This window comes from Hipposideros armiger, unplaced genomic scaffold, assembly GCF_001890085.2.
Source record: "Hipposideros armiger isolate ML-2016 unplaced genomic scaffold, ASM189008v1 scaffold_408, whole genome shotgun sequence".
NCBI lineage: Eukaryota > Metazoa > Chordata > Mammalia > Chiroptera > Hipposideridae > Hipposideros > Hipposideros armiger.
In genome coordinates this window covers 676,052-694,510 of record NW_017731758.1, presented here as the reverse complement: position 1 = coordinate 694,510, position 18,459 = coordinate 676,052, and positions in this window count along the sequence as shown.

Below are 18,459 nucleotides of genomic sequence, written 5' to 3'. Positions count from 1 at the left end.
TTTGAATTGTTAGTGACCCAAGTTTTGATCAGCCTCTAGTTACTGACACTAACACCATTTACAAACAAAAACAAGAACAAAAACAAAGAAACTAATGAATACACTGTAGTGCAGATTCATTATATTGCAATAGGAAATTGATACTGTCATCCACAATCCAGGTATCCTCTCCCAAGGAAGCAAAATTAAATTAAAGAATCTAACTGGAGATGCTATTTGAGCTAGACAAGCATATACGAGTAATTTAAGCATATTTCCTCCTGGACAAGACACTTAAATGTTCCTTGCCCTTTAGAATTATGGTGCCCCAATGGACAAAGACTCAGCATCTCTCTTCAGCTCCTATACTATGAAAAATGCCAAGATCTCAGAATGCCCCTTTTCTCTCTTACATGAAATAACATTTCTTCTGCTCACATGTTCTTTTTTCTATTGAGTTATTACCCTTACTTAAGTTTTGCTTTCCATAAATTTCACTCCAGAATCCATCTTTAGATGACCAGAATTCCCCAATTTTTAAATTGTTTGCTTCCTTTTGCGATAACACTTCTCCTATGATGGCTTCATCATATGGATACCATCATCAGGCATTTGACATTTCTCATTTAACATTTTGAGAGAGAATTACCTTTTTCATCCAAGGGACCATTTCTAATATTGAGTACTTCCTTTAACCTCTAACTGGCTACAGGGATTTTATGCTTTTAATGGCTTCTTTCCATCAAGCACCCATGCCATCCTATCTTCAGAGCACCATCCTATCTTTGTTCTCTACTTGATTAGGGAAGCCTATTATTTTTCCCTGGATCTGCCTTGAACATTGACTGGTGGCTGATTCCTTATGTTTTCACACCATAGTCTTAAGATTAGCGTGAATTCCTGTCACATTCTCCATTCTTTTCTCATCTGAGATACTGGCCTATTCACTCTTGGATTGCCTCAGAAAAAAATTTTTCTGCATATTCCCCCAAATGTGAATCACATCTCTTTGGACCTCTCTGACAGCTTTCGCCACCTTATTTCATTCTTCATAGATTTTTGTGAATTTATATTCTCCTCAATGAAGAGTCATGTCCTAAAAATCTAGCAGAAGACCAGGCAAATAGAAAATGTATGCGAGTATAAGATTTGTTGATGCTATTTCCATGTCTACCCATATCTCTTTTTTGGCATAGTACATTTATGCCTAGGAGCCTTTTGTTGTACTTTAAAGAATTTTCACAGATAAGGGAAATAATTAAAAACTGTCATCTTTTGAAATACATCTTGTCTTTATTCTCAAAGAAGGTGAGGAATATTAATTGGCATTTTAATATCAGTAACATCCAAGTTGTCAATTTTTGAGTTCTTTTATTGTAGCTTGCTTAAAAATCAAAACAGTGTCACAAAGATGAAATTTTTAGTGTCAGATCTAGCAGGACAACCAGACCTTGTGAAAAAGAAGAGAGAAAAAGATTTGGGGGGAGGGTCTCTGTATCATTTGTATGTGAATAATGCTGCAAGAGATATCACACTTTCTGTGTTGGTGCACAATAGTGCTTTCTGCATCAAATGTTTTACCATTGCAATAAATAATGTTTCAAAATATTGTACGGTCTGGGGAAAAGGAAGAAGTTATACTAAATAAGGATATTATCATTCTCATTTGGCACATTCCAGCCCCTGAATTATGCATAAATATTTAATAGAAAGTTTGGTTCTTGCTAAGGTATCTAATAAACAGCCAGGAAACTAGTTCAGAGGCACTATTAAAAAAAAATCCTTAAATCAAAGGTGCTTTTATTTTCACTTCCAGTAGTTTAGTATTAATTTTCTTGGTCCTAATACAACTGCATTAAAGTGAACTTTAGAGTAATAAAATTATATAAAGGAAAATAAATGATGGAAGTTTATAAGGAAATAGGGGTTTTAATGTAACTCGGGTGAGAGTCAAAGTCTGTCTCTTTTCGTATAATTTATAATGTTAATTTTGCAAGTGTTGATCTTTCTTAAAGACTTGAATTCTTGATGAAAACAAATGCTCAATTTCTGAAACATTGAAGACCTATTTTCCAAAGAAAGTTTCTATGATTAATAGTGTTTGGGGGAGGGGGGAACAACTTTACCTTATTAGAAAGAGCACTTGTTTCAGACAATAAGGAAACTTAAAATTCAGGTTCCCTGTGAAAGAAGTGTTAACTCTGCATCAGACCCTGTTGCTGGAGGAAGTAATTGAACAATGGAAAAAGGGAAAGAACCAGAATCTTTGGCCTCATTGTCAGTTCCTTAGCCACAAAGCTGTGGTTATTCAGTTAGGTCAAGCCAATGCACTCAGCGAACTCGAACCTTTTCCCAGTTAGTAACTTACAAACACATGGGGAGTTAACAGGGAGCTGATTAAATGAGTATTTCTGGAGCTGGTCATCACCATATTGATTCTAGTTCCTCTGAATCTAAGAGTCTATGGTATAAATCCCAGCAGGAGTGAATTTCTCAAGCAAAGGGGAGGCATTTATTGGATTAGTTACTAGTGCAGTGTGAATTACTAGTGTGCTGTGGGAGGATTCATAAACTCGGTGAGCACCAGTGGTATAAGCCTGAGCCCTGGGCTCCAGGGGCAATTTGTTCCAGGAGCTTCCCTGCAGCTGCTGTGGCATAATCAGAACCAGGGCTTCTTCTGTACCCCTGAAATTGCTTTCATAAGACCAGGTTAGGGGCCATTTCCTTTGTAGCGCTCCTTTAGCTTTCCATTTTCTTAAACTTACAGAGGTATCTTCAAAAGAAATACTTTGTGTAGGTTGGCATTTTGTATTTGGGATGACAGATTCTTTTTTTCTTCCTTCTCCCTTCCTCCCTCCCTTCCTTTCTCTCTCTCCCTTTCTTTTCTCTACATTTAAAAAACTTTGTTCCTCTCTGATTTTTCTTACTCTCTCTTGCTTTCAGTGTATATCCTCATACTTTTTTGTTTTCAAGTATTCATAGGATCACAGACTTTTCTCCATGTATAATGAACCTCAAGTAGTGAAATGTCACTTAGCCCAACCCTGAACTCAGTGAATGAATCAGTTCTACTTTATCCTTGTTTATCCATCTCCTCTTTTAGTGCTTTCAAAAGTGAGGATATATTACCTCATAACTCAGTCTACTTTTTTGGGGGGAGGGTAGTAACATATCTATTTTTTGTCTAGTATTTATTCCCATGTTCTGGCTTCTATTTTTGTTTTTCTACCTTCCTGACAAAGCCTGTGCTAGAACCATGTGTTGTTTCTTTCATCTCTAAGTTTTTTGTTCTTCATCTCCTATCATCCATAGATACAAATCATTTTCTATGTCACCAGAGTTCTCCCCTTTATGTCCTTTTTTTTCCCAGTCTCTGCAATGCATTTTAACTCTTTATTTAAAGCTATATGTTTTATTCTTTAGTTCTCATAATTCAAGTTAATGTTTCTTTCTGGGAATTTGAATTCCTGAGGGTCTTTTAAGTAAAACAAATAAAACAAAATAAATAAAATAAATAAATGAAACCTTCCTTTGCAAATTAATTTTGTGTCCCCTTGGCACCTAATCAGTTTATTACCTTTCTCTGGTTTTGAGTGGTTATTCAAGACACAAATATCTCTGGGAATATTCTTCCTGAATCTATTCATTCATTCACTCTTTTATTTGCCACAAAATTATTAGTATCTCTTAAGCCACAGGATCAACACCATCTGAAAATAACTTTCTGGAGTTGATAAACCAGGGCTCATTTTATGAATCCTCAATATGCTTAATATCTTGTGCATTAAACTATAAGCTCCCTAAAATGGAGACCATTTTTCATTCATGATTGCAGTCTCCAGAATCGAATGCTGTAGCTGACACCAATAAACAATTGTTGAATTTGAATGACTGAGATAATAGTCCTCAAAATGTACTTGATTAAATGAACTGAATCACTTTTGTAAGCTAAAGGCTAAGATGACAGCTAACTGGAAGTATTGAAGATAAATATCAGTTAGTTTGGAAAATTTAGTATTTGCTAATATTCTAAATAGGCAAAAACCCAATGCATCGTATTTTCTTAGTCTCAGATTCCCCTCCAACCAATACACCTGCCTTTTAATTTCTAAATCTGGTGGGGAGCAGTTTGAATAAACTTTTTATTAATGCTTTGGAGTGGGGATGAGGACAAGCCACCCAAGGGTCCCACTGGAGTTACCATAGACAGACAGCTACTCAACTGCTTCAGAGGTAGGCAGAGCCTGACTTGACTTCTGTTGTGCTGAGTGACATTGAAAATCTAATGCACTTAAGACATAAAAGGAGCCTTTAGAGCCCCTGAGAAGGAAAAGGAGAGAGGGAAGATGTGGCTGGAGAGGCACTTTGGAAGAAGGAAGATATTTCATAATAATTTTTTGGTTTTGGGTTACTGTAAGTGACATCTTTCCATCAATGTTTTCAAAAAAATCTCCATTTATTGTTAATGATTTGTAGAGATGTATCTCTTTATTGAGAAGGCTAGGTAGAAGGAGATTATGTAATGCAGATATATGTGTATACATAATATATAATACATATATATTAGAATATATATATATATATATATATATATATATATATATATGCCTTAGAATAGCCATAGTAACACATGGATTGAGGTTGCCTTTATAGGCCAGCTATATTTCTATATTTCTATCCATAAAAGATGTGTGTCTGTTTGTATACATACACACATAGTCTCATATATATGTAAAAGTCCTATTTTGAAGACTTTTGAAAATATGAAAAATATTATATAGAAAAAAGATAATTATAACCCATAATCTGCCACATAGTGATTATCACTGTCAATGTATTAGTACATTTCACTGATATATGTATTGAGAGATGATACAGCATATTGGTAAAGAATGCGGGAACTTGAGTCTCAGTTCTGCCACTTAGAAGCTTTAAGTGTTAACTATTTAATATATTAATATTTTCTATATTTATTTAAAAATTATATAGCTAATATCTCTGAACTACCATTTTTGGAGTACTTACTTAATGCCAGGCACTGTCCTAAGCACTTCATACGTATTTCATTTAAGTTCCCCAACAACCCTATCAAGTTGGGGCTATTATTAGCTGTCATCATCATCATTCCACAGATGAGTAATTGAGCATGGAGAATTTAAATAAATTGTCCACGGTGAAGTCCACAACTTAGACGTGGTGGAACCCAGAATTTGATGAACAGAGGCAATCTTGACTCCAAAATTCATGCTCATAACCACAACAGAAAAACATACATTTAAAAACAAACAAACACACAAAAGTAGAAAACACACCCATTATTTTTGGACATATCTGTGATGCATGTTGAGGAGACAGCCTTGTAAAGTGGAGACAGCACTGGTCTGTCAATCAGGCAGGAGACAGGCCTTCAGGGTACGCGCAAGTTCTTTTGTACAAGCTGACAAGAGCCATTTGGTAATGATTTGGGAATTTTACAAGCTGGTTGTTCAATCATTGGGAGCTTAAAATTAGCCATAATGAGCTATATGGACCACGATTATTGACAAATGTGAGAAATCAGGGTTTGTTTTTTTTTCTTCTTTCATGGGTTACTTTACCAGCCAACCATGCCTCTATTTTCAATTATGCCACTAACTGGCTATTGAACTGGACTTTAGGTGAATCATGCAATGGCTCTGAAGCATGACTTTTTTATCTGTAGGATCACAATAATACTTGTCTTTGTATAGTGTCTGGTAAACATTTCATAACATTTTGTCTTTTACATGTAACTTTATAAAATGTAAAGTGCTATTAATTACTATCTGTTTGCCATTAAATCATTTGTTATCCTAGAAAAGTATACTTAAAGCAAAAGTATTTGAAAAAAGTAATAATTTAAAAAAATGGAATACTAATTCTATTTGGGATCAATGATTCATGAAGAATTATATCGCTCTTTACTTCATTCAGAGAAAAACTGTATGTGTGTGTGTATATATGTGTGTGTGTGTATGTGTGTATTATTTTATTATATGTATATAATTAAAATAGAATTTAATACAAAAAGGAAATTTGGGATTTGGAGCCACAGAACATGAAGTGAAATACCTTCTTTTAATTGTAATATGGTTATTAATGGTACTTATTTGACTCATGCAAAAATATGTAAGCCAAATTCTTGATTTTCTCCATGGGTTCCAAATAGTAGGTGATTTATGAAGACAGTATATGTTGTGATTAATAAGGCATTTGGTGAATTAAATGTAATTAAACAATGAAGCTGTTTCATCCAGAAGCTGAGACTATCAATGCTTCTAAAGATAAGAAAAATAGTGATTATTATTTATGGTGCACTTCTATGTACCACGCACCTATTATACACCTTCGCAAAAATCTCAAACAACCCTACCTGATGATTATTATTATTATTTCAATTTTACATTGAACAAATTGAGTCTTAGATAAAATATCTTATACAAAATCACATAACTAGAGCACATGAAGTTTTCTAGGTTCATACAGTTTGGAATCTAGGGTTGATAGATAACAAATTAAAAAAGAAAATTTGAACTAAATGGTACGATATAGAGAGCACAACAGTAATATTTGAATTATGCATGACCATAAAAGGACATTTTAACTTTTAATAGCTGAAAAAGGTATTTCTCATTTTCTAGAAAGAGTAAATAGACTTTTAAGTGCTTGTAAGGCATAATTTATATGCTCCAGTCCTTAGGAAAATCAAATCCCCCTCACCAAAAGCTTTCCAAAATTTAAATGCATTATAATTAATAACAATATTGATGAAGTTTTCATGTATCTATTCCAGCACTAAATTATATGTATGTGAACACACACACATATGCACCCACACACACATACACACGCATCATCCAAAACTCATAGGGAAGAAAACCTTATTTTTGTCAATTCATTCCTAGAGGAAACAGATTTTTCCACTCCACCCAAATCCTCAACATTCTGCCTCATTCTCCATGTTCTAATTTGAGGGTGCAAAAATCAGTATCATTAATGAAAATACACTTGAACTGATGATTTAAAAAAACTTTACAGTGTTTTTTTTTAATTAAAGTTTATTGGGGTGACAATCGTTAGTAAAGTCATAAGTTTCAAGTGTCCAACATCATCTCAAAAATTTTGGTCAATGAATTACAAATACCTAGTTGATAGGAATAGCAAATTCAAAATTGGTATATATTCCTGGAGGCAGAACGCTGTGGCATTGATGTAAGGGATTTAGGTCTCCAAATTCAATATCCACCTCCTTTCCAACAATGAATTTGAGTACATGGAAGCACTTGATATTTTGTTTATTTTATGAAACATTCTTTTAATTTTAGCATTAGCAAAGTTTGTTTTGTGCTATTATATAATCAAATGTGACCTTAATTCCTTCAGCACTATTTTCTGTTGTTGTGAATTAAGTTGCTAAAACAAAAGGAATGCAATCTTCAACATTAAAGAAAGAATATTACACACTTACTTGAAAGTTAACTTACTCTAAAATACAAAAATATAAGGGAGGAAAAATTGTCCCATTGGGAATCAAAAGCATAATAAATACACTGAGAGTTTAATATATGCCAGACAGCCTACTAACCATGTTACATGCATTATTCTTTTCAACAGCTCCACGCCTTATGCAACTCTGCCTCTCCTTGTATGGACCTCGTGAAGGTCAGCAGCCTACTCAAGGTCACAGAGTTGGCAGGGTTAGAATTTCAACTCAGGGGTTCTTAACCTGGACCTACAGTTCTTCAGGGAGTCTGTGGAAAGAATTTAGGGATTCCATGAACTTGGATGAGAAAAAATTTGCATGTTTATTTTCATTTACCTCTACACTGAAATTGAACATTTTCATTAATTATGAATGCAGACAATAACAGAGGTATCCACAGTCTCTGTGGACTTTATCACCTATAAACACCACAAGTGTTTTTATCACAATTCAGTTGTTGCAGATATCTCAAAATATCATTTATTTATCATTATTGAGAAATTGTAGCTTAATTTTAATATATTAGTATATACGTTTCAATATAATTTATTTCATTTGCATTCCTCAGTATTTTATTTTTTATACTTATTTTATTATATCTATTACATTTATACTTATATTAAATATTTTTACATTTCTTTTATATTTGTATTTTTCTTTTACGCATTGAAAAGCATTTTTCTGATATTAGTTCACTGAGTTGCCAAAAGGATGCATGGCCAACAACCTTGAAGACCTTTTCTGGACCTTTATTTCTGATCCATTAAATCTTCCAGTTTCTTTTGTTCTTATGCCGTACCTGGATCCAGAGCAGAAATATAGTGATTCACACAAGTCAGCCATTCAGTTTAATGGCACAAAAAGAGCAAGTGAAACATTGAGAACGTTTAACACATCTATTACTTCTAAACACACGTGTATCTGTAGAACATTGAAAGGGATTATGTTTTCATTTCCTACCAGTCAAAATCTGCAGATACGCATTCGTTTTACAAAGGCCAGTACCAATTGGCTGAACATTACTTCTTTACCTCTGGTTTTGAGTTATGTTCAAATTATTAATGGTGCTTAGTTTGCGTTGATTCTTGAATGTAAACATCCTGGTTAGCCTTCCCGTCATGCTGACCCTGTACCTGGATCTGGGCTTTCTCATTGACGTTGAGTTACCAGGCATAAACTAAATTGCATATCCCACAAACCCACCAGCTTTTGCCTAAAGTTACATTGGTTTCAGTAAGTTGGTGTGTGGACCTATTTTCTTTTATTTATAGGTTTACTACTTAATGAATGAACATCAATGAGTAATTCATTCAATAAACCTAAATGGCAGGCATTCTTTGGGGGACCAGAGACATAGATAAGGTGCCCCAAAAAAGGTTTTGAGGAACTTCTCTTTATTTAGAAGTGTTGCTTTATTATTATTATTATTATTATTATTATTATTATTATTACTATTATTAATTTTTTACCTATTAACTGGATTGTTGGATAACCTTACAACTGCCCAGACTCTGAAATGTTCCGAGTAACAGTAGAACTAATGGAACTTAGAAACTCAAATCCTCTTTGACACTTACCCAGGAAGATGTCAATATTTTAATATTTAATTAAAGTGAATTCATATCAAGGTTAATAGGTTGACAACTAGTCTGCTTCAGGGCTGACTTAGCCCATCTGGCTTAACAGAGCACAGAATTGTCTTTTCTCAGGAAACTATGGACCTGGAACAATGAAAGGGCCTATGTACCATTTATTTTTTTCTTGATAGACTAACAGAATTGGAACCAGGTGTGTGCATCTTTCAAGATTATCATTGCAGCAGAGTCAAATGCCAGATTGTTTGAGGAGGGAAGGATATGCAGATTGTCTGGGATGTTTAATTCTCAATCTGCTTCTAATGACTCTGTGACCTTGAGAAAGTCAATTGACATCTCCAATTTTCAGACCTTATTTTTAAAATGAGGGGGGGATTAGATTATGAATTTCAAATATATCTTCCAGCTCTAAAATTTTGTTTGTGTGTTTGAGGCATCACAAATATAGTAAGGCATTAAATTTAGTTTTTATTGATGTTGAGAAGATAAAACTTCATTTTATAAACATCTATTCTATGGAGTACCATCTTTGATGTTTACATCATAATTAAAAGGTGTGATTTAAAATTTTTCTGTTAAAGTGAGAGGATTGGTTAATATCAACAAATCAAAAATGCTATGTACCATATGACTTCAATTATAGATCAACATTTTAGTCAAGCTAAAGAGAATGGTATAAAAGGATATTTGCTAAATTTTCTACAATGTACTTATATAACTCACATTTCTAAACATGTCTTCTAAATAATTATTGTGTTGAATATTAATAGTAGAATTCAAGGCCTTAGCATTGATTTTGTAGTTTGGTATAGTACATGTGTTTAGACATGTGCAACAGTAAATGTTAGATTTTCCACACTGCTAGGTAGTGGATAGTTTCTTTCCCACAGTGAATTGTTAGAATACCACGTTAATATTGACTACTGAGATTAGTAAATGGTATTATGTGAAACCAAATGAAAATGAATGGTTTTGATAAACTAAACATTGGCACTCGGATCTGTTGACAAGACGGTTTTTACCACAGTCCTTTCTGGAACGTCACTGAGAAAGTTGTTGTAAAAGCAGTGCGTAAACTTCCTGTCTGCGCATTTGCCCAGAGGTCTTGGTGATATAAATCTTAAACAATAAACATACGTGTGAAAGTTATACCGTCACTTTTGAGTAAAGTCTGTAAATGGGGTCTGTTGGTAGACAGTAATTCAATATGAGGTGGCATTATCAGGTAAAAATAACTTTGTAGAGCATGATGACACACATGATTTGAGTTTGTTTTCTAACTAAATGTCATTTATGTTCATGATTGAAATGAGTAAGAGATTAAATATCCAAAGCCTTAAAACACTTTTTTCCCAATGTAAAATCTGGATGACTGTTACAACAATAATAATTTTACCCCATCCCTTCTTGGAAGTACTATCCATGTCAAAACTTTAATAGAATCATCATATAAACTTTATCTTGACTTCTCTTTTTCTACCTTTAGTGGACTTGATATTGGATGAAATCTTGGAGTATGCTAACACTTGGTCTGGGGAAAACAATAACGGGAGGGCAATAGGTTTTCTTCAACAATTATGTTAACTCTGTAAATGCTCTTTGAGAATCTGCTGGACGGTGGTTTTACAGCTGCTAACTTCTGTATACCCTGGTAGCTATTAGAATTGTAAACATCTAAGATAAATTCCAAAGGTCTAAACTTGATATTGAGTTTTTGTCTGCGCATTGGAAAGAGATGAATTTCAGAGAGAGGTAAGCTTGTCCTCCAAGTTTCTGATATGAGGTCAAGACCTGCATGTTTAGAGAAATCTTTAAGAAAATGGATATTCATATCAGTGTTCCAAGACCAAAAATCAACCTCACTAAAATGTCAGTGCATTTTCCTGTACAGTCAGAATCATCTTGACTCTTTTCAGGACTTCGTATCAACACAGGCATTTGATTTTACCGTTTGCTGTAATCGGCACAAACTCAGTCCAGGTTTATCTCCCTTTCCCTTCATTTTCCTAAAAGAATTGGTCAGAGTTCTTGTCTTTATGATGAGAAAGGGTCACAAGTGGGGATTTCCACTTTGGAATTTTCTTTTCCAACTGTCAGTGGTTTGTGGATTTAATGACAATGTTCTTTCATCGCGGTAAATATACAGCATGTCTGCCAAATCAGAAGAGACATAAACCTACTCTGACAATGTTTTTGAAAATTACTGTGGAATGTGGTGGTGGCCTGTGGCAGAGAAAGATGAAGGCTGCACAAAGTGCTGGCTGGTCTGAGCTGCCGGTTGAATTGTTAGCCTGCTTTCAGGGTAACTCTGGCTTATTTATTCAGTAAGTACTTCCATCCTGGCGCCACAGGGGCCCCCTTTCCATGTCCTGGAAGCTTGCAGCATTAGTGCACACACATTGATATCCCAATACATAACAATCAGATGTCTGGACAGAGGATGCAGCTAAGCCTGGGCAAAGAGGAATGGACGTGAAGGAATCTGTCTTCCTAACAAAGGATGATTTGCAATAGACAACCACCCAAGAAGGAAAAAAAAAATCAGCTTGATTAATTGTTGTCAAATCAAAGAAATCACCCTTGTTATTTTTTCTGAACTTTGTCCTGAATTTTTCTGTCTCTGAAAAGACATATCACAGCATAACACTGTTAAACCTACCAGGTAAGTTTTTAAAAATTTGAGGACAGAGCAACAAGAGTCAGAATTTAGGTTAGAAATACACATTCAGCATTTCAAGGAAAAATGGATGTCTCAGATGAAAACAGTGAAGTTCTAATTGTATACATTTACTTCATTAAATACTGAAACAAAGGTAGTGAGCTGTAAATGCTATATTCTATGTTCAGTGATCTTGATCTATTGAATCTTTATTCCTTTTCTTAAAAGTTGTTTCATTCTTGGGTTTATGTTTTAAAATGTAGAAATATTTGATACATTATTTTAAACTGATTCTTCAAATATGAGCTTGTTGAAGAGATAATGTATTCAATGGGCTCTCCTGTGTCCCTTATGTAATCATTGGTTCCAAATTTCTGAAAAGGGTTACTTGTGCTTGCAACCATCAAAGACTACAGTATTTCAATATTTACCATGTTTATTAGCTAACAAGTTCAATCACAAAATGATGTTTTTCCACTGTGGAATCTGCAGTTCAACTGATTCAAATGGAAATTTTATATGCTATGAGCTTTTATATGCTATGAGCTCTTTAAATGATGCTACAGGTAAACCATTTATATTTAACTGGTTAGTCCACTAATACATAGTATGGTGCATTTGTATTCAATAGCAGCCTTTGATTTTCACTCACAGGTGAGGGAACATGTTGAACTGGGAAAACCTTTGTTGGTGGTTCTCTCATGCTGATCTTTTAGACATCTTGATGCCTGTGACATCACGTGAAATTCCAACAAGTTCTAAAAAAAATTCTCATCAAACAAGTCAACCACAAAACAACACCTAGTGTTGTCAACTTTATAAAACAGGTGATTGGCATATCAAGGAATGGCTGCTGAGGACAACTGACCCACAGATGCCACCTGGATTAGCCACAGTGCTGGTCATTTTCTAGATCTGTATTAAGGAGATGCTTCTTTAACTTACATAAGTGTCACCTGAGCATCTTGTCAATATACAGATTTTTAATTAATATGTTTGGGAGGAGCCTGGCATTTTGCATTTCTAACAAGTTCCCAAATGATGTTGACACTGTTGGTTCATGGATTACACTTGGTGAAACAAGGCATGAGACTGCTATTTAAGAATTTCTGGTGGGGGCGTCTCTGTGGTGTGGGGACTAGACTGTGTTCATGAACCATCTCCATATGGCCAAGAGAACAAATGAAGATGGTATACAAAGTGTAGTTTGTGGAATTTCTTTTACCTCTTTCTAATCTCACTTTCAATTCTAGGCTATGTTTATGAAGACAAGAAAAACAGGTAAGAAGTGAAAAAATTAATTCAAAAGTTACTCATTTTGTGGTAGCACATAAGTTGGACACTTAATGGTCACCCAGTTGTCTCTTTTCAGAAAACTGTTACAATTTAAATGCAGACTTTTAGGAAAACATTTAAGAAATGCTATGTAAAAATTGATTAGGAGTTCTGTGCATACATCATTCCTAATCCATCTGAAGGGGTTGTAATCTTCCTTGTCCTACTTTGTTTCTTCTACAGTTACTCAGTGGGTCCTCTTAAGCCCAAGGAGTTTTACTTACTTAGCTATGTAACAGGAGAGAATTAAATGGGCCACAGGAATCAGATGGTGACCTTGGTTGATCTCTTGAGGACAACACTTGGCTCAGCTAAGGTAACAACCCATGCATTTGTAGCTGCCTAGGCTAAGGGAGATAACTGTCTCTTCCTTCTTCAGCAACTGAAGATGTTTCACGTGGCCCACTGGACTGTTGAGCTGCATTTACATAAAGGCTCTGCCAGGTTAGCCCAAACCTTGAAATTCATTGGTGCATTCTGTCAAACTGCAGGCTTACCCTGGTAAATCCATGAGGCTTTTTTGGACAGTAACCGTAGTAAGATAGGTTATTAGGGATTGAAATCTGGCAAAAGTCATAGTACAGCCCAGAAATCTAAATAGCCCTTTGTAAAATCTAAATAATTGTGCCTCATCCTCTGTATGCTGAAAACACTGGTTAAATCATTTTGAAAAAAAAAATGTGACTATGGTCAAAGCATACCTTTCTCACTACCAAATCACCCACTGCAGCAGGGCCTGAGACGGTGTCTAAGAAAGGAAGTCATATCCGTTTGCTTTTCACAGTTAACAGAGCTGCTGGAGAATTTAGACTAAAACCTTACTCTTCGAGTTTGCTGCAATGGCAGGAATAGCTATTTGGGTTTGATAAGGATGACATTTTATCACCTGATCAGTAGCTTTGGATCCAGTAATTCCCAGGTTCACCAACTGAAATCTCTTGCCAGAGTCTATTTGGACACTCTGGCAGGAATTTCATTGAGAATTAATGTTTTGTTCTTAGTCATTTTTTCCTCATGCCAAACCTCACTAATCCAGCTTATGAGATAGAAATGAGTATTTATTAATCATTTTTTGTGGAACTCATTTTTTAAAAAAGCATCAAATTGAATATTGAAAATGTCATTATATACATGTGGTATTATTTTATGCAGAACAGACTTCTAAAATGCAATACATAGTCTTGATTAAAATAGAAACCTTTCTAATAATCATAGGGTATAAAAATCAAATGGAATAAGTCTGAAGTAATGTAAGTCAACCAAAACAGCTTTAACGCCACTTTTCTCATTTCCCTCTGCTTCGTTCCCTGAAGAGTATAAAATTCTGAGGAGTATATTGGCGGTGTGCTGAGTGGCCGCCTGAGTCTACCTGAGCCCCTCCCTCCAGCAGCTGCTGTAATTCATGTGGACTGTTGACACTGCTGGTTCACACTACTGGCCTTCACTCGTCCATGTCTTTGCTCAGGCTATTGTCCTTTTGAGATGTGCATCATCCCTTTCTCTAAATAGGGGTTTGTCTGGTGTGGGTGGCTGTCGTGTGTACTGTAGGATGTTGGGCAGCATCCCTGGTCTCTCTATCCACTAGATGCCAGTAGAACCTTCCCCGTGTCATAACCAAAAATACCTCTAGACATAACCAAATGTCCAACTTTCCCCCTGTTGAGAGCCACAAACATAACTGACACTGTGAAACCTCTGTTGATAATATGTATTTGTCCATGATGACTTTTCCATTGAATTCATATAAAAATGCCATTGCCTAAACACTATACACTCATGGTGAACAATGGAACATTATAGGGAATGAGGGAATTACGGTGAACATTCGTCTCTTTCCTGACTCTCCCCTCCTTTTTAGAGAAAAGCTCTATTAAAGCAGGTGCCTTTCCAGACTCTTTAAAACCATCTGAAGGTTAAATGATGCTATCTCATTGTTTTGATCTACTTCTTTTTCCTTGCTAATAAGTTTTAGCATGTTTTCATATGTTCTATGGGTATTTTTACTTCCTCTTTTCATATTGTGTTTTAGTTTCTTACGCTCATTTTTCCAATTTAATATTTTCTTCATATTGGTCTGGATTAAAACACATATTTCCTTTATAGTTATAAATCGTTTTCTTGTTATGTATATTGCTCGATTTTCCTCCAGGCTGTTTATTTGTTGTATATTAAATTTTGATATAGCCCCAGAATCAAGCTTTTCCTTCATGGATACTGGGTTTTTTACATTATTTAGAAAGTCTTTTATTACTCAGAAAAGGTAAAACAATCTCTTATTTTTTTTCCCAATGCTTTTATACTCCCCATCCACTCCCTAATTAAGCAATTTACAGTAAAAAGTAGGGACTTAACTTTCTCCCCCTTCTGTCCCAAATGAATATCTCTGTCAGTCAGTTTATAATAGTTTAAACTACAGTAATAAACAATCTCAAATCCCAGTGGCTTGCAACTTCTCAGATTGGCTAAGGTTCTGCTCTGTGTCTTTCTTTATTCCATACCTTTGATGATCAGGCTTTATCTGTGACATGCCAACAGAGGAGAAAGAGAGATGGTAGAATTACATATTGACTATTAAAGCTTCTCCTCAGATGTGGCACAGTAGCTTCCACTCAGATTTTATTGGACAACATAAATCACATGACCAACATTGAGAACCAGTGAGAAGTATTACACTTTCTCAGAAATAGGCCTGGTAGAAATGAATTCAATAAGGAAGGGCTGTGACTATCTTAACAATAATGAAATCTGCCAAAAGAACCAATTTGCCTAAAACATTAAAGAATATTTCCTTTACTTCCACTGATGTGTCTCACCACTTACCTGAAATTGGCAGATGTCGTTTTGTATTATTATTATTATTCAACCTTTTATGAATATATTCTCTCTCTTCAACTAAATAAGTTTTTTGAGATCAGGGAATATCCCCTATTAGTATTACACTTAGCCATGTACTAAATTTTTGGAAAGCTGGCAATGGCCTAAACATTTATTACTGGGGCAATGGGTAAGTAGATACTGAAGAGGCACAATTAACTCAATTTGCTATGCAGTCTAGACACAACTGTTTAGATGTACACATTTTTCTACTGTAAAGTGATATTTGAAATCTGAAAATCTCATGTTCAGAAAAATTTTCCCCTAAAATTAACAGGATATATAGAAAAAAATAGGGTGGCTGCAAATCACTCCAAAGTTATGTGCTATTACTATAAAAATACTAAAAGAACAAAACTTATTCTAATAGATATATTAACAGTTGAAAAGAAACATCAAATTTCTAATGCATGAAAAATACTAAAGTACATATAAGAGTTTACTGTAATAATTTGAATGTGGAATGATGGAAGGGAGTGTAGAGAAATGTTTATCCTGCTGAATTTGGAGAGAAGAGTAAAAGGTTCAAAGGTTGAAGAGAAGCACATTTAAAGGCTTCCAAGTTGTTAGGTGGTCAAACCAAGACAAGAGGACGTGGAATAAATGGGTGCTTTGAACAGGGCTGTAGTCTTCCGTGCTTGCTTCATTCATTCTGGTTTGTGTACTTTGTGATCAGTGGCTATTATTTGTAAACGTTAGAGAGCTGGGAAAATAACTTGTGAAGCAATGTAACTTCTTTGTTGTCCTGACATCATTTCCCTCTTTACCATTTGTATATGAGCTAATTTGCATTAGAGTGACAGACTGTACATTCAGCAACATGAATAGATTTTAAAAACATAATGCTGAGATGAAAAGGTAGGAAACAGCAGGGACTTTATTGCGCTTCTAATGGAAATTAACAACACAGAGCACTATGAATTTTACAAGTATACATGCATATATGCATTTAAGGATCTATCTCAAACACACTAGAAGAGGATGGTGTCTTTTGGGAGGGAGTGGAATTGGGGTGAGAACACACACAAGAGAGGAAAAACAAAGTGAAACAAAGGAGAGATCTTGCAACCATTGATGCACAAAGCACCCTGTGTACTAAGAAGCATAATTAACTCATCCACTGTACCTGAGAGCACCATCACCACAGTATGTCTGTTGTTAATGGTAAAGATACCTGACATATGACCTGGTTAAAGCTCTCATCTCCCACTTGTGCTGTGATTATCATTACTAGGAGTTTTCTAGTCCGTTTAAATCAGTTCAAGATTTCATTTTTTCCCCGTGTGCTAAACTCTGTGCTAGGAATTCCACTTAAAGTCTTTAAATTAAAGCATCCATGCTTTTTGGGTGCAGTTTCCTACTATGTGAGATGCTGGGCCCCGTGATGGTGTAGGGTCTTGGAGGTCCAGGTCTGTAAGAACAGCACTTTGTAAGTTCTCCCTGGATTCTGTACTTTCTCTTCCTGGAGGTTTGTATGGCAGCCTGATCCACACAGATCCACAATATGCTCTTACCACTTCTGCCTCCCCGAGTTCCCAGCCCCCTTGAGTTTGGCTTTGGGAATTTACAGTGACTACAGGTGCAGGATTATTGGGAGCCATATGCACCTTTATTGTGGGCTGGGAGGACACCTATAGCTCCTCCAATCTTGGATTCCTGCTTATTCTTTGATTCCTTATGTATACTCTCCCTTCTACCTTCCACCTCTTCTTCATTTAGGCCAGAGCCAGGCTTAAGTTTCTCTCATCCTGAAAATCCTTCCCCTTCACTATGCCTCCGCATTCTAGCAATAGCTTATTCTTCTTCCTGCTTTTCATGAGGAATCTTTCGGAAGGATATCCTCCCTACCAGAACGCAAGATAAAAGGGGCTTATTTTGTCCACTGCAATATCCCCAATGTCTTGAACAGTGCTTGACATGTAATAGATGATCAATAAATATCTATAGGGGCCGGCCGAGTGGCGCAATGGTTAAGAACTGGCTTGGGACGCCAGAGGGCCCCGGTTCGGATCCCACATATGAGGGCCAGTGACACTGCCCTCTACAGCTAAGATGCTGAACAACAGCTCTACCTGGAGCTGGGCTGCTGTGGGTCGCCGGCGATGGCGTAGGTTGCAGTCCCCTGCTTAAGCTACCGTGTGTAGCCAGCAGCCAGTGTGGGCGGCCAGCAGCTGCTGTGAGTGGCCATCCAGAAGCCGGCGACTGATCTGCCTTGCCCGGGAAGAGCGCAATGATGGTGCCAACTTGGGCCAGTGAAGCAACGTCCTCCACAACTAGACTGAAGAACAAAATGACAGCAACTTGTCTGTTCCCCTTCCCCCAATTCCCCAGCGCTGTTCCCATCCCCCCAATTCCCCAAAAATCTTTTAAAAAAATCTATAGAATGACTGATTAAATAAATGAATCAACAGCAGTCATTCTCTTAACTTCCGCTTTCGTTCACTGTCTAGCATGTTATAGTCAAACCTTACCCCCAAAATACAGACACTGCCTTTCCACCAGCCCCCACAGTATTT